The sequence below is a fragment of the Arvicanthis niloticus genome, chromosome 2 (assembly GCF_011762505.2).
Source record: "Arvicanthis niloticus isolate mArvNil1 chromosome 2, mArvNil1.pat.X, whole genome shotgun sequence".
Classification (NCBI taxonomy): Eukaryota; Metazoa; Chordata; class Mammalia; order Rodentia; family Muridae; genus Arvicanthis; species Arvicanthis niloticus.
The window spans coordinates 81,814,179-81,838,155 of record NC_047659.1 but is presented as its reverse complement, the minus strand read 5'-3'; the positions used below and the strand labels follow the sequence as shown (position 1 = coordinate 81,838,155).

Here is a 23,977-nt window from a genome sequence, read left to right as displayed (position 1 = left end):
TAGCACATTTACAGAGCTTGAATAACATTTTGGTAGAATACAGGGCTTAAATGACACACACATCTTATATATTGAGTATATCCAGTGCGTATATTTGTCATGTCTAGAACTCAGAAGATAGTCAGGTTTAAGAATTCCATTTAGGAAACCCTAAGTATTGATGAGATTATCTAGAAAAAACATACAGCAGGAAAAAAGAGGTGAAGACTGCATCTCAGGGTTACAAAGGCTTTGAGAAAAAAATGAGAGAACAAACTCATGGAGTAGATGGGAAAGGAAGAGAAGTAAAGCACTCAAAACCAGAAAGAGAAACACAGCATTCAAAACCAGAAAGACAAATACAATATTCAAAATCAGAACACTCAGCATCTTGAAGTCATCATGTGTCTGACAGTGAGTAGGTCACTGGTGTCCAGAAGCATTTTTAGAGTTGATGTGGGAGATACAGAAGGACATACTTTGGGATGAATGTGAAGAAAGAGCATCCTGCAGAACATCATTGAGACTTATCTGTATTGGATTCTTAAAGAAGGTTTGGATAGGAACCTTACCTTTACTTTAAACCATGAAACCATACAGGGCCAGAATTCCTTTCTTAGTTCTTCCCTTTGTGCCTTTCTTCTTCCTGGTTTTTGTGGTTTTTTTTTTTTTTTTTTTTTTTTTTTTTTTTTTTTTTTAACTGAGTCTTATGTATCCTAGACTAATTGGGGACTCTATATAGCCAAGAATGACCTTGAATTTCTGCTCCTCCTGCCTCTGCCTTCCAGATGCTGGAGTTACAAATATGAGTCACTATGCCAGGCCTAAGACAGAATTCCAGTGAATGTCAGTGTTTATCATTTTAAAAAAGGCTATGAAGTTATGTATATTTAAGGTCTAATTGTCATATTCTCTCTCTCTCTCTCTCTCTCTCTCTCTCTCTCTCTCTCTCTCTCTCTCTCTGTATGTGTGTGTGTGTCTTTCAGTGTAGGTTGGTCCATCATGAGTTGAGTGCATACAGTGGTAAGGACAGTGAAAGACTGCAAAAGTATACTGAAAACATTAACTGTGTTTAACAACCTCTTCAAGTGAAAAATGGAAAAAAAAAAAAAAAACAGCTTAAGAAGGGAAGTGACTCTGTCAAGGTTAAGCTACCTTTGCTTCTCTTTTCTTCCACTCTCTTATTCTGATTGCTACTGTACTTTTCCCTTTACATAAGTCGTCTTTATGGCCAGCATAACACATATGCAGATGGAACTCAAGACCTCATAAAACTCCTTTTTATTAAGGGATTTATGCAGCTGGCTGAGCCAGACATCTGACTAGAGATAGAGACGGAGATAAGAAGAATCAAGCAATTCAGTAATTCAGTATATGAAATGAAACTGTGGTCCTAATGGATGCCTTCACAGTTCCAAACAGGAAGAAGAGGTTTAGGGAGACAAGCACTGATTTTCAAATATAAACCAAGAACCTATGTTAAATCACCTCAAAGGATTTTGCCTAAATGTGTATCAGGGGTTTTCACAGAAATGGTGGTGTAGGCTGTAGACATACAGATGACTGAACAAATTGATTCTTCCTCTATCTGGAGATTATTTTTCTAGAATTTTCTGTTAAGACTTACGTAGTTTATTCCAGAGAGTCTGTTCTTCTACCATTGTTTCAGATGGTGTCTAAGGGAACAGGCAGTAGCAAAACTTGGTTAGAGATTGCCTGAAAGATAATTGGATCAGGAGAGTAGATGACTGTCAATGTAATGGTATCAATGTTTACGTTTAGAAGCAAAGAGAGTCCAATGCATGCAGGTGCTCAAGTTAGACACCTGCTTGAGTTCATTCAGTACTTGCCAGTACTTAAATAATTGTTTTGATCTCTCTGAGTCTCAGGCCCTCCCTCCCTCCTAAGACTATGTTGATGTCTGTGGTCCGTGAAGCCTTCCAGGACCATGTCTCAGTCTGTGGTTCTACTGCAGCTGAGGACCAAGTTGATGTCTGTAGCCTATGTTAAAACTGAAGGGCAAGTGGATACTTGTGGTCTGTACTGCCACTGGAGACCAAGGTGAGGTCTGTAGTATGTACTAACATGGGAGACCATGTGGATGTCTGTGGTCTATACAGCCACCAAAAACCATGCAGAAGTCCATAGTTTGTGCTTTTGTCAATTGTAAAAGGCTAGGAACTTCTGCAGAGATATTGATGACTACAGATTTACAGTTCAGAAAAAAAAAAAAGACATAGGTTTCAGTGACAGTCCCCACAATCCCCAAAAGTAACAGCCTAGACAGCAAACCATCCATGAGAACCCTTAAAAAATTGTGCTAAGTATGTTGAAATGTAGCTCTCCACAACTGATGGCTTCTGTCAGGGGTGCTGGTGTTGAAGGACTCAGTTCTTTTTTAGGGTTTGGCTACTGGGAGTTTGATCACATCCCAGTGAGTACATGTGGGCAATACAAATTGGACTTGTGTTTTGTTTTCTTCTTTTTTTGGGGGGTGGTGGTGGTCACAAAGATAGTGGGCAGACCTAGCAGGACGGGAAAGTGAGTGGGCATGATGTGAAATTCTCAAATAGTCAATATAAATATTATGTTGGAAAAAAAGACATGATTTTGAAATATTGAGGACTGATAAACAGTGTGCTCATCTTATTAAACCCAATATTTGGTCTGGGAAGATGGACCAGTGACTAAAGTGTTTGCTGTACAAGCCTTCAGACTTGAATGTAGATCCCCACCACCCATGTAAAAAGCCAAGCACAGTGGTACATGTAATCCCAGTGCAGAGACTCCGCTAGAAGATTCTGGTGGACCCCTCACCTGTCAGTCTAGCCAATTGGTGAGCTCAAAAATAAGGTGGGGAGCAACACACACACACAGACACACAAACACACACACACAGACACACGCACACACACACACACACACACACACACCCAAACATCAAACATTAGGCTTTACTTTTATATCATCAGGAGTGTAGCTCCATCTTGCAGGAAATGGGCTGAGACAATACAAGCAACATTTCAACATAAATAGTTCCTGCCTTTTGTAAATTGATCTTTATGTAGCTAGGGCCCTCGGTGAGAATTGCAGGGATATTTAGAGTTGAATGCACAGGACTGAGTTCAAATAGGATACATGATGAGACAATACCAAAGATATAAATGGATGAACACACTCTCCTAGGGGGCAGGTGTGGGGGCGGGGTGAGGCATTATTTATCCAGTGGCATCAGGGTGCACAGCTGACTGTGCCTGAGGGAGGAGGGGAAACTGGAGAGCACTTTACTTTGCAAAAGAGGCCTGGAAACAGAGAGCAGCATGAGTAAGCTGCCGATCGGATTTCTTTAGGACGACAAGGGGATTGTGATGCTCTGAGAGATTACTGAGGCTTAGGAAGAGGAAATTGTAGAATCTCCGCTTCCTGTCTCTGAGAATTTATTATACCGGGGACACATTTCAGGTGCTTATTCATTCATTCTTTTTACAAAGTTACTCTGAAATAAAGATGACAAAGTGGCTTGAAAACGATCCCTCGCTTGCTTGTTTGCTGCGGGGTTGGCTCCTCTCGAATTCCAAAGCAAAGAGGCAAAGGCCAGAGGGCCATGCGTACTGTCTTTCCACTCACTGCTGCAGCCTAGACATGCACCCAGCAGCTGCATGTCCACAGACACGTGTAGACCGAGGGTATGCATAAACCGCATTGCTGTGACTTGCAGTGGCACCGCTCACCCACTTTCTGTTCTAGTCATTATATTTTGCATGAAGTTTGATAGACGTGTAGTTCAGTTATTATTTCCTTGAAAGTAAGATGCTTGTGTATGTCAGTGGTTCTCGGCTCTGACCAGACTATAAAATCAACTGAACAACAACAACAACAACAACAACAGCAACATCCAATGTTTGCCTTACTCCAGAGGTTTTAAGTTAGAAACCCCAGAAGTAATTTTATTCAGTTGATTCTACAAAAATTGAAAGACAAAAACAAAACCAAAACCATTAAAAAACAGGAACAAACAAACAAACAAACAAACAAACAAAAAAACCAAGCGAGAAGCCAGGCGTGGTGACTCACAGCTGTAAACTCAGCACTCCAAGGCAGTGGATTGGATTGCTAGGAACTCGTTTGGATTACATAAGGAGTTACAGGCCAACCTGGGCTGCAGCATGAGCTGTTCTTTCCAATAGCAGAACACAACACCACCAAGTTGGGAATATAGTTTCTGAGTCTTCTAAAAGGAATAATTAAAGAATCTTTTGTGTGCATTTAAAAAAGGAGATTTTAAAAGACTTTTCAAACCTTTGATATATTTGTTTTTAGTTATTTTTGATAATTTTATATATAAGTATTTTACTTACATAATTTCCCCCACTTCCCTCTAATTCCTTCCACTTTCTCTCAAATTCATGGTCTTTTATTTTTAAATTATGTACACACACACACACACACACACACACACACACATTTATATTCACTTATACTTGTTTTAGACAGGATTTCAGGTAGCTAAACTGAGGCTGGTTCAAACTCACAGTATGTAGCTAAGGATGACCTGACCTTGAACTTCTGATTTTCTGGCCATCACTCTTGCATGTTAGCATTACATGCTATGGCACCACACCTATTTTCTTGTTGTTCAGCGATTTTACAGTGTTGGAGATCAAACCCAGGTTCTTTGCATGCTAGGCAAGCAGTCTCCCAACTGAGCCATATCAAACTTTTGTGAACTTTGACCTAGTGTATCTATCTTGAGGAACTGAAAGGGAGGAAATGATAGTAACTGTGTATAATAATTTATTTATCTTGAGTCACCTTAGTGATGTGCTTTTTTGGTTGTGAGCCTAGCCTTTAACGGCTGAGCCATCTCTCCAGCCCAGTGATGTGCTTTTTAATAGTAAAAACTGTAAATGTTCTAAATGTGTAATAAATAGGCAGTTCCTTCAGGTATGACCCAATCCATTTAATAGACTACTTTGCAGTCATTAAAAATAATGCCAGAGAAATATTGTTTATGATGTACATTCATTCAGTCTCCAAGGAGAAGAAAGAACATTACACAAATCTGCTGAAATACACTTCTTTGAAAAAATATATTCTAGAAGAACAAAAGACTTGAGAAATGTATTCGATAATTTAAAAGTTTATTATTGGATAGTTGTTTAGAAAATGTGATGGTTTTTATATTTTTGTTAGGCTTAGTATCATTTCGTAGAGTTTTCATACTAAGCATGAATTATTTGTATAAAGAGAAGTTAAAAGCAGCTATAGAAATCAAAGGGGGATTCATATTGATATATTACTCTGTGGGACTGCCTGCTTCATACAATTAAAGTGATTGGCACCTTTATTTTGAACATGCTACATGTGTGACTTCACATTCCACAGATAAAACAGCCTTCTAGAAATACATTTGACTTTTGTGTGAAAGTAATCAGAGGCAAGTCCATGCTTAATGTATAAGGCTTTGATTTAGGGGCTGGTTTTCTGGAGCAACTGGCTTGATTTGGCAGACACAGAAAGGTGGGATTTTATGCTCTGTGATAGGTTTTTTGCAGTTGTTCTGGACTAACAAGCCACTTTCGTCCTCAATGTCTTATATTAAGAGCAGCTGCTGTGAGCTTCCAGGAGGCTTGTTCCCATAAGCCCTGTCAGCTCTCCACCTACTGAGGTTAAACTGATTTCTGTAATTGAAGAATGAGTGGGACAGATACAAAGGCTGCCTGGGAAGTTTGGATAATTCTTTAAAACACACAATGTGAGCATCGTGCGGTAGAAGTACAATTTTGTAACCTGGTGAAATCATATTTACATTTTTTATTAAAAATGTCTTTCTCATTTGCCACTGTATTCGGAGAAGACAGTAATATTAACTAATTGGGCAGTTGACAGAAAAAGTCAGGAAGATATCCATCCTGACCCCCTGTTCTTTCTCCAAAGTGACTGGAGTTCAAGTCAGCCAAGAAGCTACATATGAGGTCCTAACTGGCTGCACTGTGGCAAAACTCAGCATTGTCTGTCACAGAGAATGAAGTGTGATTTACTCTGCTGAGTGGGCTAAAAGGAAAGAGAAATAAAGCAGTGCAAATAAATATGCTTCTAAGAAGTGTTGTGTATTGTCAGGTAACTGAATTGAACCAGGAAGCCCTCATTGTACCTCTTTTCTAGGAAAAAGTTACCTGGAAGGAACCCTATATACTGCTGGTCTGGATGTAGGCTGATGCGGCCCCTGCAGGACTCAGTGTGGAGCTCCTTCAAAAATCTCGAAATTAGAGCTACCATTCTGTGATGTTAAATATTGATTGTCAATGTGACAAGATCTAGGATCCGCTAAGAGAAAACCCCCTGACTCCTGGGTAAAACTGCCTGTGAGGGAGTTTTGAAACTGGGTTAATTGAGGTGGGAAGCCCAACCAAAAGTGTTTGTGTGGCACCATTCCATTGGCTGACGTGCTGGGCTGAATAAGAGGGAGAGAGTGAGCATTAGTAGTCATTTCTGATCCCTGGTTGCAGATTGGGTGTGACCAGGTCCTTAAACTCCCACTAGTATGATGTCAGCATCATGATAGACTATGCCTTCGAACCATGGGAGTCCAACCCCCTTCCTTCCTTAAGCTTAAAAAAAAAATCACAGCACTGAGAAAAAAATAATTGATATTCCTATAATCCAGCCCTACACTCTTGAATATACATCCAAAGGATTGTAAACTGAAACACAGAAACATCCTGAAGAGCCACTGTGCAGCACAGCCTTCCATGGCTGCTCTTGTCCCTAATAGTGGTGCTGAGGTAAACTTGGGAAGAACAGACCCCAACTTTCCTTTTCCAAGTGGGGCTGGGAATCAAACCCAAGAGGCACTAACAAATTTTCTCTGTATGTTTGTTATTGTTTTTGAGACAGAGCCTCACTATGTAGCACTGCTTGCTATGGAACTTCCTATGTAGACCAGGCTGATCTCAAACTCATAGACATAATGCAAAGTCAAGCACAATGCGGTGTTTGTGTAGACCAGGCTAGTTTCAAACTCATAGACATAGTGCAAGGTCAAGCACAATGTCATGTTTATGCTTACCACAAAACGTAACCTATTTTCCAGTAAAAGAGAGAGTTTTTGTGTGATATTTACTCTTCTCTTGATGTGTTGTAATTCAAATTCTAGGACATAAAAGAAATATTTAAATCGGTCATGGCAATGTAGCATTTGGAGGGTAAGAGGACTGTAAATTCAAGGCTGGCCTAGGATACATAGGGGGCCATCCTACCGTTTTTAAAAGAAGAAATTGGTATATCTTATGTTATAAGGAAATAGGGCATAGAAGAAAACAATCGTTTAATATATGTATGTATAAATACAATTTATTTGAAATAAAATAAAAGCATATTTATATAATAATGACAATTCTCGTTTTTCTAACTGGTAACACTGTTGCAGCTACCATAACTACCTTCTATTACTGATTGTCTGGTTCCTGTCTTCAATAAGCACTTCAGTTTTCTATGGCTCTCTACCTGATGGAGTTCCCTATATCTTCATTCCTGAAGAACCTGGATCAATGTCCTGCCTGGATTGTATTGTAGTCTTCTATTAGTCTTTATGGAGAACCTAATTTGAGACTGGAAAAGCATTGTTATGTAACTGGTACTCTAAATGAATGTTCAAAGGGCAATTCTATTAGAGTAGTTGTCTCATAGAGGTAGAAAGTACAGCAAGACCAGAAGATTTTGTGAGCTTTTATTTCACTGTTAAGTGAGTTCCTTGAATTAAAGCAGTTTGGTTTAAGATAACCTGATGGTGGACATTATGCAAATTCATGAAACTCTGGCGAAAGAATTCTATGTAGGCCATGCAAATCCATATCCTGAAAAACAAGACATAATGCTGGCCCGTCCACAACAGAAATGGCCCAATGTAATCAACTTAGCACTAGTCAGTTCGCTGATCACTCTGGGGTGTGTGCTGTATTTGGGGTTAGTGTTGGTGTCTACAGTTGGCAGATTATACACTCTGCAGTGTATACAGTTGGTTTAGTCTCAGTGAGTGAAAGTCTTGAGTTGTTGCGTTCAGGTTGGCACATATCTTTCACCCTTGTCACCTCAACATTTTACTCATAAACCCATCCAGTGACAGAGGTGTGTCTGGAAAAAGAAAGGGACAAATACACACAAAATGTATCATCCCATTGCCCTAATTACTGAAAAAAAACCTTCTGTCCGTGACAGAGGTCTGTCTTTACACCTGCTCCTCTAGGTTTTTTTTTTTTTTTTTTTTTTTTGCCACTATTTTTCAAACTATCTTCTTTCCAAGTATCTGGTTATCAAATCAAACATCTGGCTTTAATCTATGATTCAGTGAATTACAGAATATCTAGCCATTCCTCCTTTGATGCAGAGTATAGAACCTGGTGGACTGACTGAAGTTTTATCCACTTTGGGGATTTCTTTGTTCAGATCTTTTCCACAGATGAGTGATGGTAGTGTGCCTGTCTCCTTTCAAGGATATCTGTATATCATATAAAACTATTTGCAAACCAGAGCCAAGTTCTCTGCCTATGTTAACGGAAATAAAGTTGTAGGTGCACTGGAGAAAGAGAAGTAGACATCATGCTTAACCTTCATTGTCAACTTTAGATTTTAGGATCACCTAGGAGATGTTGAGGCACAACTTTGAGTGTGCCTATGAGGGTGTTTATAAGAGAACTGAGGAGGAAGCCACACTCTGGATAGACTGAGGTCCTGGTTGCAATGCAGTGGGGAAAAGGAGACAGCTGGTATACCAGCATGTCCCTTTTCTTTGTATTCTTACCCCATGTGGTAACAACCTCAGCCATAGATTCCACCACCATGAACTACCAGTTCTGTCATCTAGTCTGCTCCACTATGATGCTCCACACAAAACTCAAAACTTTTTCTCGCAAATTGTTCTCAGGTATTTTGGTCATACAAATGAAAAGGTAATTAATACTGTCGAGTAGAAGAATGAGGTGATGGGCTGGGCAGTGGTGGCACATGACTTTAATCCCAGCACTCAGGGTGGGGGTGGGGTGGCAGGCAGAGGCAGGCAGATCTCTGAGTTTGAGAACAGCCTGGTCTATAGGAGAGTTTCTGAACAGCCAAAGCTATAAAAAAAAAAAAAAAAAATCCATGTCTCAAAAAAAAAAAAAAAAATCCTAAAAAGGGCAGCGGGGAGGTGAGTGTCTATGAATATTCAGGCCATTTCTTTGGTAACTGCTTAGGCTTAACCACATATATACCATTTCCTTTGAGGATAAAATGCTTATAGGTATTCATAAATTGGAAAATAAGATAGACTTCATAAGATCATCCTTCTAAAACCATTTTTCCGTCTATTTCATTTCCCAGGTAATGAAGATTCTACTTATTTATTTAGGAATACAAAGTGGGGCCTTGTGGCTGGGGCAGACATTTAGCTGGTCTGCTCCCATGAAGACACAATATCCTGAGACAGCCTAGAGGAGCCATTGAACTCAGAGCAGCGGGTAAGAACAATCACCCACTACCCTACGCCCCAGAACTACAACTGGGAGCAGGGTTTTATCAGGACCCAACAGGCAACCAAACCCCGTCCCTGCAGAATACCACTCCCCTTCCTCCCCTTGCCTGGTCCTTGTGGCTGGGGCAGACACCTAGATGGTCTGCTCCCGTGAAGACAACATATCCTGAGACATCCTAGAGAAGCCACTGAACTCAGAGCAGCAGACAAAATATCCCAAGACATGCTAGAGGAGCCACTACTCTCAGAGCAGCTGGAGCTCAGGATCACAGGATCACAGAGACATCTGGACCCTGAGGAGTTCTGACACAAGCAAGATAACTGGAAAGGCAGGCCCCAGTCAGAGATAGTGAGTGCAGGTAGCACTAGAGTTAACCAGATGGCAAAAGGCAAGAGCAAGAATGCAAGCAACAGAAACCAAAGTTACTTGGCATCATCAGAACCCAGTTCTCCCACCATAGCAAGCCCTGGACACCCCATCACACTGGAAAAGTAGGATTCAGAATTAAAATCACTTCTCATGATGATGATAGAGGACTTTAAGAAGGACATAAATAACACTCTCAAAGAATTTGAGAACACAGGTAAACAGGTAGAAGCCCTTAAAAAGGAAACACAAAAATCCCCTAAAGAATTGCAAGAAAACACAACCAAACAGGTGAAGGAATTAAACAAAACCATCCAGGATCTAAAAATGGAAGTAGAAACAATAAAGAAATCTCAAAGAGAGACTACCCTGGAGATAGAAGACCTAGGAAAGAGATAAGGAGTCATAGACGCAAGGATCACCAACAGAATACAAGAGATAGAAGAGAGAATCTGATATGCAGAAGATACCATGGAGAACATTGACACAACTGTCAAAGAAAATGCAAAATGCAAAAGCCTCCTAACCCAAAACATCCAGGAAATCCAGGACACAATGAGAAGGCCAAACCTAAGGATAATAGGTGGAGATAGGATAAGAGATAATAGGAGATAATAGGATAAGAGTGGAGATTCCTAACTTAAAGGGCCAGTAAATATCTTCAACAAAATTATAGAGGAAAACTTCCCTAACCTAAAGAAAGAGATGTCCATAAATATACAAGAAGCCTACAGAACTCCAAATAGACTAGACCAGAAAAGAAATACCTCCTGTCACATAATAATCAAAACATCAATGTACAAAACAAAGAAAAAAAATACTAAAAGCAGTAAGGGAAAAAGGTAAAATAACATATAAAGGCAGACTTATAAGAATTACACCAGACTTCTCACTAGAGACTATAAAAGCCAGGAGATCCTGGACTGATATCAGACAGACCTTAAGAGAACACAAATGCCAGCCCAAACTGATATACCCAGTAAAACTCTCAATCACTATTGACGGAGAAACCAAGATATTCCATGACAAAACCAAGTTTACACAATATCTTCCCACAAATCCAGCACTTCAAAGTGGATGGAAAACTTCAACACAAGGAGGGAAACTACAACCTGGAAATAGCAAGAAAGTAATCTCTTAACAACCCCAAAAGAAGATAGTTACACAAACATAATTCCACATCTAATGACAAAAATAACAGGAAGCAACAATCATTTTTCCTTAATATCTCTTAATATCAGTGGACTCAATTCTCTAATTAAAAGACGTAGACTATCAGACTGGATACATAAACAGGACCCAAAACTTTGCTGCATACAGGAAATGTACCTCTGTGAAAAGACAGATACTACCTGAGAGTAAAGGGATGGAAAACAATCTTCCAAGAAATGGTCCCAAGAAACAAGCTAGAGTAGCAATTCTAATATTAAATAAAATTGATTTTCAACCAAAAGTAATAAAAAAAATAGGAAGGACACTTCATACTCATTAAAGGAAAAATGCACCAAGATGAACTCTCAATTCTGAACATCTATGCCCCAAATGCAAGGGCACCCACATACATAAAAGAAACTTTACTAAAGTTCAAAGCATACATTGCACATCACACAATAATAGTGGGGGATTTCAACACCCCACTCTCAGCAATGGACAGATTATGGAAACAGAAACTAAACAGAGACACAATGAAACTAACAGAAGTTATGAACCAACTGGATTTAATTGATATCTATAGAACATTTCATCCTGAAACAAAAGAATATACCTTTTCATCAGTACCTCATGCTACCTTCTCCAAAATAGACCATATAATTGGTCACAAAACAGGCCTCAACAGATACAAAAAGATTGGAATAATCCCTTGCACCCTATCAAACCACCATGGACTAAGGCTGATCTTTAATAATGACAAAACAATGGAAAGCCCACATACACATGGAAACTGAACAATGCTCTACTCAATATGACTTGGTCAAGGAAGAAATAAAGAAATTAAAGAATTTTTAGAATTTAATGAAAATGAGGCCACATCATACCAAAAATTGTGGGACTCCATGAAAGCAGTACTAAGAGGAAAACTCATAGCTCTAAGTGCCTACAAAAAGAAACTTCTTGCAAACTGAATCCAAGAACACATCAAAACAATCATCCATCATGATCAATTAGGCTTTATCCCAGGAATGCAGGGATGGTTCAATATTCGGAAATACATCAATATAATCCACTATATAAACAAAGTCAAAGAAAAAAACCACATGATCACCTCACTAGATGCTGAGAAAGCTTTTGACAAAATTCAATATCCCTTCATGGTAAAAGTCTTGGAAAGATCAGGAATTCAAGGCCCATACCTAAACATAGTAAAAGCAATATATAGCAAACCGGTAGCCAATATCAAACTAAATGGAGAGAAACTTGAAGCAATCCCATTAAGATCAGGTACTAGACAAGGCTGCTCACTCTTACCCTACCTATTCAATATAGTACTGAAACTCCTAGTCAGAGCAATTAGACAACAAAAGGAAGTCAAAGGGATACAAATAGGAAAGGAAGAAGTCAAAATTTCCCTATTTGCAGATGATATGATAGTATACTTAAGTGACCCTAAAACTTCCACCAGAGAACTCCTAAACCTGATAAACAACTTCAGCAAAGTGGCTGGATATAAAATCAACTCAAACAAATCAGTAGCCTTCCTCTACTCTGAGAAAGGCTGAGAAAGAAATTAGGGAAATGACACCCTTCACAATAGTCACAAATAATATAAAATATCTTGGAGTGAATCTAACCAAGGAAGTGAAAGATCTGTATGACAAGAACTTCAAATCTCTGAAGAAAAAAATCAAAGAAGATCTCAGAAGATGGAAAGATCTCCCATGCTTGTGGATTGGCAGGATTAATTTAGTAAAAATGGCCATCTTTCCAAAAGCAATCTACAGATTCAATGCAATCCCCATCAAAATTCCAAATCAATTCTTCATAGAGATAGAAAGAGCAATTTGCAAATTCATTTGGAATAACAAAAAACCTAGGATAGCGAGAACTATTCTCAACAATAAAAGAACTTCTGGGGAATCACCATCCCTGACCTCATGCTGTACTACAGAGCAATAGTGATAAAAACTGCATGGTATTGATACAGAGACAGACAGGAAGATCAATGGAATAGAACTGAAGATCCAGAAATGAACTCATACACCTATGGTCACTTGATCTTTGACAAAGGAGCTAAAACCGTCCAGTGGAAAAAGGACAGTATTTTCAGCAAATGGTGCTGGTTCAACTGGAGGTCAGCATGTAGAAGAATGCAAATCAATCCATTCTTATCCCCTTGCACAAAGCTCAAGTCCAAGTGGATAAAGGACCTTCATATAAAATCAAATACACTGAAACAAATAGAAGAGGAGGTGGGGAAGACCCTCAAATACCTATGCACAGGGGAAAAGTTCCTGAACAGAACACCAATGGCTTATGCTCTAAGATCAAGAATTGGCAAATGGGACCTCATAAAATCGCAAAGCTTCTGTAAGGCAAAGGACACTGTCAACAGGCCAAAAATGGCAATCAACAGATTGGGAAAAGATCATTACCAATCCTACATCTGTTAGAGGGCTAATACCCAATATATACATAGAACTCAAGAAATTAGACTCCAGACAACCAAATAACCCTATTAAAAATGGGGTACAGAGCTAAACAAAGAATTCTCAACTGCAGAAACTCGAATAGCCAAGAAGCACCTTAAGAAATGCTCAACATCTTTAGTCATCAGGAAAATGCAAATCAAAACAATCCTGAGATACCACCTCACACCACTCAGAATGGCTAAGATCAAAAATTCAAGTGATAGTAGATGCTGGCAAGGATGTGGAGAAAGAGGAACACTCCTCCATTGTTGGTGGGATTGCAAGCTGGTACAACCACTCTGGAAATCAGTCTGGTGGTTCCTCAGAAAGCTGGACATAGCATTATCTGAGGACCTAGCTATACCACTCCTGGTCATATACCCAGAAAATGCTCCAACATGTAACAAGAACATATGTTCTACTATGTTCATAGCAGCCTTATTTGTAATAGCCAGAAGCTGGAAAGAACCCAGATGTCCTTCAACAGAGGAATGGATACAAAAAATGTGGTACATTTACACAATGGAGTATTACTCAGCTATTAAAAATAATAAATTTGAGAAATTTTTAGATAAATGGATGAAACTAGAAATTATCATACTGAGTGAGGTAACCCAATCACAAAAGAACACACATGGTATTCACTCACTGATAATTGGATATTAGCCCAAAAGCTCACAATACCTAAGATGCAACTCACAGACCACATGAAGCTCATGAGGAAAGAAGACCAAGTGTGGATGCCTTGGTCCTACTTAGAAGGAGTAACAAAATACTCAAGGGAGCAAATATGGAAACAAAGTGTGGAACAGAAACTGAAGGAGGGGCCGTCTGGAGACCATTTCACCTGAGTATCTACCCATGTGCAGTCACCAAAGATAGATGTTGATGTGGATGTCAGGAAGTGCATGCTGACAGGAGCCTGATATAGCTGTCTCCTTAGAGGTCTGCCAGAGGCTGACATATTCAGAGGCAGATGTTCACAGCTAACCACTGATCTGATCAAGGGTTTCCCAATGGAGAAGTTAGAGAGAAGAGTGAAGGAGCAGAAAGGGTTTGTGGCCCCATGAGTAGAGCAACAATACCAATGAACCAGAGCTCCCCAGGGTCTAAACCACCAGCCTGGGAGCACATAGTGAAAGACCCTTGACTCTGTCTGTACATGTAGGGGAGGTTGGCCTTGTTGGGCTTAGGTGGGAGAGGAGATCCTGGGTCCCATGAAGGATGAACACCGAGTTGGGGGGGGGGAATTTGAGGGTGGGGAGGTGGGAGTGCGGGGTAGGCGTGGGCACATCCTCATAGAAGCATGAGGAGGGGGATGGGATAGGAGGTTCCTGGGTGGGGGTGGGGGGAATGTGGTAAGGGTATAAATTTTAAAATGTAAATATAATATCCAAAAAAAAAAAAAAATACAGAGTGGGAAGGGTAGAATTCGAATTTAGCTAAGCTTAGTGATTTCTCTCCAGCATTCTGATATAACATTGTCTCTCAATAAAACTTAAGACAATTTCTGCTTCCAAAACTCACAGGTCAAGGAGAAGAGAACCCACAAAGTGTTCACTGTTGAGAAGGAAACAGTAAGCAAATTAAAGAGCATGGTGATTCTTGTGGTGTATTTTCCAGAGAAGACTGCTCCGGCATAGGGTTAAGCCAATAGAAACTCTTGATTAGCTGTCCAGCAACTGCACTGGATGTTCAGGATCCCAGGGTAGCACTGACTGTTTTTCAGGGTGAATTTTTAAGCACAAAAACCATGTTCTGTGTTGACACACTTCAGTTAGCAGTTAACCAGAATTGGAACTAGAGAAGCTAAAAATCAAGGTTAGTACATTTTGAGATTTCCTCAGAACTATATGCATTTTGACGAATTAGACCTTCTTCTAGTTTTGGAAGGTGCTGTCTAAATGCTAAATTTTACAGACTGAATGGCGTTTCCATCATAGAGTCAGTTGTGCTGAGGTCTCAGGGCTTACTAAGCTCTGGGGGCCCTGTTTTAGTATGGCCAACTTCAGGTGTAAAATAACTTGATCTGCCTGGAGTGAAGGCAGCCTATATGGGGAGAAAGGGCTAAATGTGAGTAGGACATAAAGGAATATCTGACCACATTTGTATATAGAATAGTTATTCTATATACAAATGTGGTCAGATTTCTCTGTTTACCTTCAAATGGAGTGGAAATCTGTCAGCACCATTGCTAGAATTTGGCAAGTACCGGCATACACGAGTTTCTTGCTGACTGCACACTTATTAGTAGAGATATAGATTACTAAGGGAAAAGTCCCTTGACTTGTACAAGCCTTAATGAATCTGTCATGATATTATATCTAGGCCAATTTTATATTTTTGTTCAGCTGTGATGTGAATTGTTTTAAAGTCACATTAAAATATCTATTAAAGAGAGATTAATGAACAATGTTAATTCTTATCTTGAAAGACAGGCTACCCCCTCTCTCTATATACACTTTGAAACCTCCTCTTGTAACTAGAAAAGATATTAGCATTATCTAGAAATAAATGCACATGCATTAAGCTACCATAAAATTTATATGCACTTAAGGACACATTAGTTCGATCTAGTTGTATTTCTCCATAATGCATTGGATATCTATATACATATGCATACATTATGGTATCATCCATCATGAGTTTCTGGCTTCCCAAAGGAAATAACCTATGAATTTTGTGATCAATGCAAAGACTAACGATTTTGCATCTTTAAATCATATTCAGTACATGGCTTGTGAATAAAATGCTATAACAAAAAATACTGCCTTTCATATTTGCATAATTCCTTTAATTATTATTATTGCATAAAACTACACATTTATTTTCTGAAGCCAAGTGCTATAAATCTGATGAATAAAATATTTTCTTCCTTGGGCTTTCAAATCATAGAGAGGTGGCATTATTATTTTTTTGTTTATTTATTTATTTTGCCTGAAGATGATATTACTCAAAGTGCATAATATTTCCAGAATGGATGCTGTAGATCTGGTGAGAAGCCTTTGTGTCTTATTTGCAATGAGGCCACAAGAGAAAACGATTATAGCAGGAAGTTGTGGTTTGGATTTTAAAATGCCTTTACTGTGAGACAGAACAGGAGGAATGCACCATTAAAGGAGTTTGTATGTGACTTGTATTTTTGATGTTTCAAAACAGCAACCTATTGTCTGAGTTTAAGCCAGTCAGTCTATTCCACAGTATATTCTGAAAACAAATGGTTTCTTTCTGTTCCTAGCAACCATCTGCCATTGTGACAGGAAAGTTCTAAGGACCAGTTTTCTATCAGTATGACCTTGGTACTTCTTTACTCCCCTAACAGCACATGGGATTAAAAAGTGCAATGACAGTGCCCTCTCTCTGGACTATTCTTACATTCTTGGAGCCTTATTCAAATAACTGTATCAGTGTATACAGTGGCAAAGTAGGAAAGAGTTTTATTCAGAGATAGTGAACCTGCAGCTCAGATATGCAGCAAGAGAGTTGGCAGTTTTGTGGGTCCAGTGGTTGTTTGTGGTGAGCTGTAAGTGGCCTTTTGTTTTGATTGATATGTTTGAGCTACTTAAGCGTTATGTCAGTGCAACACATCCTTTCCCATGGTTCATCTGATTTGGTCAACTATGGACCAGTTTAAGAGGGTATCCTAGATAGCTTCTGCTTCTGTGACAAACACAGTGACCAAAAGAAATGTGGGGAGAATAGAACCCATTTCAGCTTATAATTTGTAGTCCATTGTGGATGAAAACCAAGGCAACAACTGCTTCTACTTCCAGGATATGTCTGGCCACAAAAGTAGAGTGACTAAAGGTTGCTAAGGAGCTATAGGTTAGAAGGATCTGGTTGCTTTGTTTGGAGAGGGGTGTGCAGGTGGGTCCTAGGTTGCTCAATGCTTTGTGGAGAAAGGGGCCTGTGCATAGTTCAAACCAAGTCATTTTCCTGGTTACTAAATCATCTCTAGGTTTTTCCTGCCTCAACAGGGAATTAATGGAAGAGATGCTCAAAGACACTGGTTCAGTATTGAAATGTGAGCGGGTATTCTAATTTTTCTGTTTACTTTCTCATAAAATTACTAGAGAGCTTTTAACAATGGGAATGGAACTTGAATCGAAGACATAAAACTGGGGAGTGTGACCAGCAACTGGCTTAAAACAGAGCAGCAAACAATGTAAGTGTGCCATGGAAATGATTGCTGGCGACAGGGATTGAACAGGTACAAGAGAAAAGTGCAAGTGAGTATTCAAGTGACTAGCAACAGCACTGTTTTCATGGGCTGTGGCTTTCCTCGCCATGCCACGTATCCTGCCCACATGTTTTGCTGGAGGATTGTGAGTTTCTGTAGAGATTATTGTAACTTTGACTGTAAGGAATAGAAAAGCCCGTGGGGTTGGGATTATTCAGCTTCATAACATGAGATCTGGAGATGGGTGGTGTTAAGATGGCTCAAAGATGATTTCAGGAGCAGTTTCATTCCACATCTTTCACTTGCTCAGTCAATATTTTGCCACTGGCTAAGGCTCCTTCCCTCACAGCTGCCACATGCCTTTAACTGTTCCATTTGTCAACCTTGTTTTCTAGGACTATCTCCTGAGATCTGACTTTTGCCAGCATGGGTACATTTTCTCCCTTATGCTTACTAAGGTTTCCTCCAACCTCAATGCCAGTGTTCTTTATGTCTTTCTCATTTCATGTGTCAAATACCCTGGTGCCTGCGTTTCTTGACTGTGTGTGTGTATGTGAGAGTGTTTAATTTTCCTGGTTTATTTGCCTACGTTAGGGGAGCAAATCTTCCAATAGCTCACTGAGCTAACATATGTAGAAAGCATTTTTTGGGGGGTAGGGGTGGTGGGGAGCTTTGAGTAGCTGCAAAATATTTAGCTCAATTGCGTATGTATTTTGTAGTTTAGCTTCATATATATTATAGTTTATAAGTAATTTTTCACTCAGAATTCTCAAGGAATTCCTCTGTCAACTCTCAGTTTTCAATATTAATGGAGAGACGTTTGGAGCCCTTTTGAGTTTTTGATCTTTAATATGTAATATGACTTTCCCTCCATATATTCTTTGTTCCCATTTCATTATAAACTTCATGATGATGTGCCATTTGGAGAATGTTATAATAAAAAAAAACCTTATAAACTGGATGGACAGAGTATGAAACCACAGTAATATATCTTCTATAGTTCTGGAGGCTGGGGCATTTAAGATTGTGGAGCTAGAAGATTTATTATCAGTTCAGGCTTTCTACTTCACAAAAAGTGTCTTTGTAGCCTCATTTTTGGAAGGAGAGAGCTATTTCACTGGGGTCTTATTGATAAGGATGCTACTATTCAAAAGGACAAAGCTCTTATGACCTCTGAATCTTCCAAAGGCCTCTATCTCCTAGAGTCGTTGTCTTGGCGATTGAAGACAATTGATTTATCTGTTAATTTATCTGTCCAATTTTTCACTAAAAACCTAATTTTGGGGAGCTCTTTTTTTCAACTCCTCTTCTCAGAGGATAAGTAGCATTTTGTTTTGGATTACAGATGTAGACTACACTTCATCTATTCAAAGCCACTGATTTCACTGGTGTTTTTTCCCCCCTACATCAATTGTCTTCTCTGTTACTTGTGTGTTTGCTTGAGACTCTTTCACTGTAAATCTTTCTTCAATGGTCTGATGATCATCTAGAGTCAAACCTTTGTAATGGGCCACCAAAGTGTTTATTGGAAACTGTATATGATTGTGCCCTGTGAACTGTGAACTCTACTGTCACTTGTGATCCACCTGGGTAGATTTATTGGTGAAAACTGTTTGCACATGATTGGGCCCTGTGAACTGTGGGTTCCACTGTCATGTGTGATCTGCCTGGTTAGATTTATTGGAGAAAATTTAGACAAGATTATTATTACTTTTTTCTCCATAGGCTACATACTTCATAGACGAGATCTCCAGCTGCCTGCATGTATTCTGACTGTCAAGAGTTGGGAGATCTGACTTATAGAAGGCTTTCAGTTTTGTGTATTTGGAGTTTTACTCTGTGTCTCTGTCCTCATGTTTGCTTCATGTCTCTACCCACAGATACTGTGAGAGTACCTTGCTTCTGTCTGTAAGGGGAGAGGCAATTCTGAAATCTGATAAGGGGGTTTGAGTATCTGCTTGTTTTCTTTTTCTTGGTTTTATCTTCATTTTTAAATTAAATTGAGTTTCTTTATGTTCTTTTTCTTTCTTCCATTCATCCTTCCTCCTCCTCCTCCTCCTCTTTCTTCTTCTTCTTCTTCTTCTTCTTCTTCTTCTTCTTCTTCTTCTTCTTCTTCTTCTTCTTCTTCTTCTTCTTCTTCTTCTTCCTCTCTCTCTCTCTCTCTCTCTCTCTCTCTCTCTCTCTCTCTCTCTCTCTTTCATCTTGTTAGGATTTTTTTCTCCTATGAGGAAATTTTTTTTGTTTCCTTAGTGAGTTCTTCAACATGCTAGTGATGAATAGAGGCATCAATTAATCTGTCGCCTTTCCTGAGAAGCCATTTAAACATTTCTTTTTAAGACTAAAGATACTTTTTCCTAGAAGTTTTTTCACTATATTTACTCTCCCATCTCACTGGCCAGGAAAGGATTATTTGCTAATGTTTAGACCAGTCATTGGCAAGAAGAATGTCATTTTGATTAGCTTGGACACTATCTCATTCTTGGCAGTTAAGAAGAGTCTCTTTACTGAGAACAAAGTTGTGCAGAGGATGAACAAGTAGAGAATGATATCTGAAATGCTGAACAATGGATATAGCATGGGAACCTACCAGCCAAGACATACATACTACCAAAATAGAGCATAGAAAACGGTTTGAGAAGCCAAGTGAGATCTGATTCTCCCAGAAGATGGAAAGAATGGGCCACCAAAGATAGCTGTCAAAGTCCTGGTTCTTAGCACCTAAAGGACAACTGTAAAGAAGGAAACATAAAACTACATTGGAAAGTGGAACAAATCATACCATAAGAATCATGGAAACCTTCAAATTGTCACTCAGAATACAATTACTTTGTTTAATAAGTTCTTTTCTTACAGTAATTTGCCTATTAGAACAGCCAGGAACATACAAATTACAAGGTAAAGCACACCTTCCAGTTCTGGCATGAGAAAAGTCTTTAGGGAAAATATCAAAAAAAAAAAAAAAAAAAAAAAAAAAAAAAAAAAAGGCAAAAGAAAAAAAAAAGAAGAAGAATTGTAAGAATGAACTTTGAGGGAAAGATTCTGCTTCTGTGGTATTTGTAACTAATTGGCTCTGTCTCCTTTGCTGGCTGGTGATTGATGGTGACTGACTCATGGGCAGACTGGGTAGAATCAGGCTGGGCTGGGATCAGCTAGAAAGAACTCTATGTTCATTTTGCAGTGTTGGTGTGGCACCATGGTGGGAGTGGCACTCAAGTCCTAGATTTCCTCTTTTCTTTTATATCATTCCTGTCTAGGCTGAGGCTCTATGGAGTCACCTCAGCTGGAGACTTCTAGGCTGCAAATTGATCTCAGACAAGGAGATAGCTCTTCTTTTGTGGGTGACAGTTCCAGTTCAGGAACAGTAGCCTTGAGGAAGAATTGGCAGGGATTTGCCAAGTTCAGAGTCAGAAGGAGAAAGAAATTTTGTTGAGCTTTATATGAGAGGAGAAAGCAGCCGAGGGTTGTCTCAGTAATTCTGAAACAAACTCATTTTTTAAAAGATCATTTTAATTTCATGTACATTGTTGTTTTGCCTGAATATATATATATATATATATATATATATATATGTATATTCATATATGTATATATGAATATACATATATATATATACATATGTGTGTGTGTGTGTGTGTGTGTGTGTGTGTGTGAGGGTGTGGGATCCCAAGGAACTAGAATTACAGACAGTTGTGAGCTGTCATGTGGGTGCTGAGAATTCAACCTAGGTCCTCTGGAAGAGAAGTTAGTACTCTTTTTTTTTTTTATTGGATATTATATTTACATTTCAGATTTTATCCTCTTACCCCCCATTCCCCCACCACCCAGGAACCTCCTATCCCACCCCCTCCTCATGCTTCTATGAGGATGTGCCCCCACCTACCCCCCACTCCCACCCCACCCTTGAATCCCCCCCCCCAACTTGGTGTTCATCCTTCATGGGACCCAGGATCTCCTCTCCCACCTAAGCCCAACAAGGCCATCCTCCCCTTCATATACAGATGGAGTCATGGGTCTTTCACTATGTGCTACCAGGCTGGTGGTTTAGACCCTGGGGAGCTCTGGTTCATTGGTATTGTTGCTCTACTCATGGGGCCACAAACCCTTTCTGCTCCTTCACTCTTCTCTCTAACTTCTCCATTGGGAAACCCTTGATCAGATCAGTGGTTAGCTGTGAACATCTGCCTCTGAATATGTCAGCCTCTGGCAGACCTCTAAGGAGACAGCTATATCAGGCTCCTGTCAGCATGCACTTCCTGACATCCACATCACTCAGGTGTAATGGTCTCCAGAAGGCCTCTCCTTCAGTTTCTGTCCCACACTTTGTCTCCATATTTGCTCCCTTGAGTATTTTTGTACTCCTTCTAAGTAGGACCGAGGCATCCACACTTGGCCTTCCTTCTTCATGAGCTTCATGTGGTCTGTGAGTTGAGTCTTGGCTATTCCAAGCTTTTGGGCTAACATCCACTTATCAGTGAGTAAATACCATGTGTGTTCTTTTGTGAGAAGTCAGTACTCTTAAATGCTGAAACATTTCTCCAGTTTAAAACATGAACTCTTAAATAGTTCCCCAGAGCTTTTACTTGTAACAGGTTGTTATTTGGGAAGGACGTATAACTCAGTGGTAGAATACTTATCTATCCTACATAAAGTTCTAGGTTCAATTCCTAGCATTGCCAAAAGTGAAACCAGAATGCCAAAGCAACAGAAAAACCCATAAAAGAACCCCAACTTTCTTTGGGTCATTAACTACAATTTTAGGAAGGAAGAGACCCACTTGCCTTGAGCAGTATAATTTTAAAGAGTTGAGAGGTGACAATTGCTATAGGGGAAGAATGCAGATCAAACCATCGATCTCTACTGTACAGAGCAAAAAATATAGGAACCAGGCTGAGGGGGAGTTCTGGGCTGAGTATGTAAAGGCCTTAGTATTGGTTTCTAGATACAGTGCCTGGCAATGTTCAAAGCTCCCCATATATTCTGTATACTTCTCTGATTACACTTTGAGTTGCATAGAGTTGATTTTTTTCTTTTTTTCTTTAAAAATATTTTTAGTTTATTATTTTGGAATTTCACATAATGCACCCCATCACCACCCTTACTTCCCAGTCCTCCCGAATCTGACTCTCCCCTTGTGCTCTCTCCGTGAGAAAGAGAGAGAGAGAGAGAGAGAGAGAGAGAGAGAGAGAGATCAAGAAAGCAAAACAAATACAATTTATATTGTCCATATAGTCACGGGAGCATGGTCAGATTCCCAGTGGCCAGCCATGTAAAGAAAAATAAATCCTTCATCACCCCACCTCTGCCAGTGGGCATCTATTGTGGAGTGCTACACTTTGGTATCCAAATCATAAGGACTTTTTTTTGATGGCTTCACTGTCTAGGGTTTTACATGTTTCAGTGGGTATGGGTAGGGGTTGTCACAGAACTCTTCTATGTCTTTCTCAGCTGTGGGTCTGTTATCATCAATCCTGCTGCAAAAGTTTCCTTGTTCTTTACAGTCAAGGAGAGCACAGAACATGAACTTCTACATGGTATCTGGACACTTGTGAGATCCCAAGGAAAGAAAGAATGGCAGTTTCCAAGAAGCAGACCAGAAGGAACAGATCTAGAAAAGTATCATGGATATTGGTACATGACATCACTAAGTATGGGACAATTAGCATGGAAAGGAGTGGACCAGGAAGGGCACTGACAGTTGGTTTTTCACTTCTCCAGCCAGAACTTCTCACCTCTATCAGAGAATTCCTTACTAAATGAGCCCAGCATCTTTTCTCATTTGTGTATTTATTGCTATTACCTGTGTACATCTTTTGAAGCTACTTAGGAAAAGGATGTCATGTAATTTTTTAACTATGTAGCTATTTGTGTATACCACATGAGTATAGGTGATGTTTAGATAAATAAAATTCAATTTATTCCTATATACTCTTGAATTGCTGGTGCCTTTAATGGTTATTCATGTTGTTCATCAATTCTTATCAGCTTGTGGTATAAATACAGCTACAACTTTGCTGCACAATTTACTCTGGTGTAAAAGTTGTCCTGAACTAAGTGTCATTTAGTTGCTTCTGAGTATTTCCACAGGCAAGGGGTGGACTTCTGGGTTCTTTCTATGTGAGCTTCTCATCTTGTTCCATACTATTTGCTTGGTTTCCCTGATGGTTACTCTTTTTCTTTGCTCATTGTTGTACATTTCTACCTCCCAGGAGTCCACCACTACTTTCCCACAACTCAGATACCACCATTAGTCCATTACCATTAATGACAGCTATAGAGGATTTTTAGTCAATGAACACGGCTGCTCTGATCACACCCAA

At 39.5% G+C, this 23,977-nt stretch overlaps 1 long non-coding RNA gene across 1 annotated transcript in view; it reads left to right on the top strand.

The window, feature by feature from the left end:
• LOC143441390 (uncharacterized) overlaps window positions 1-23,581 on the top strand; it is a 61,466-nt gene extending 37,885 nt beyond the window's left edge. The window contains exons 2-3 of the long non-coding RNA XR_013108735.1: window positions 9,337-9,473; window positions 23,159-23,581. This is a non-coding gene — a long non-coding RNA (uncharacterized LOC143441390). The remainder of the gene's footprint in view (window positions 1-9,336; window positions 9,474-23,158) is intronic.
• Window positions 23,582-23,977: the final 396 nt, after the last annotated feature.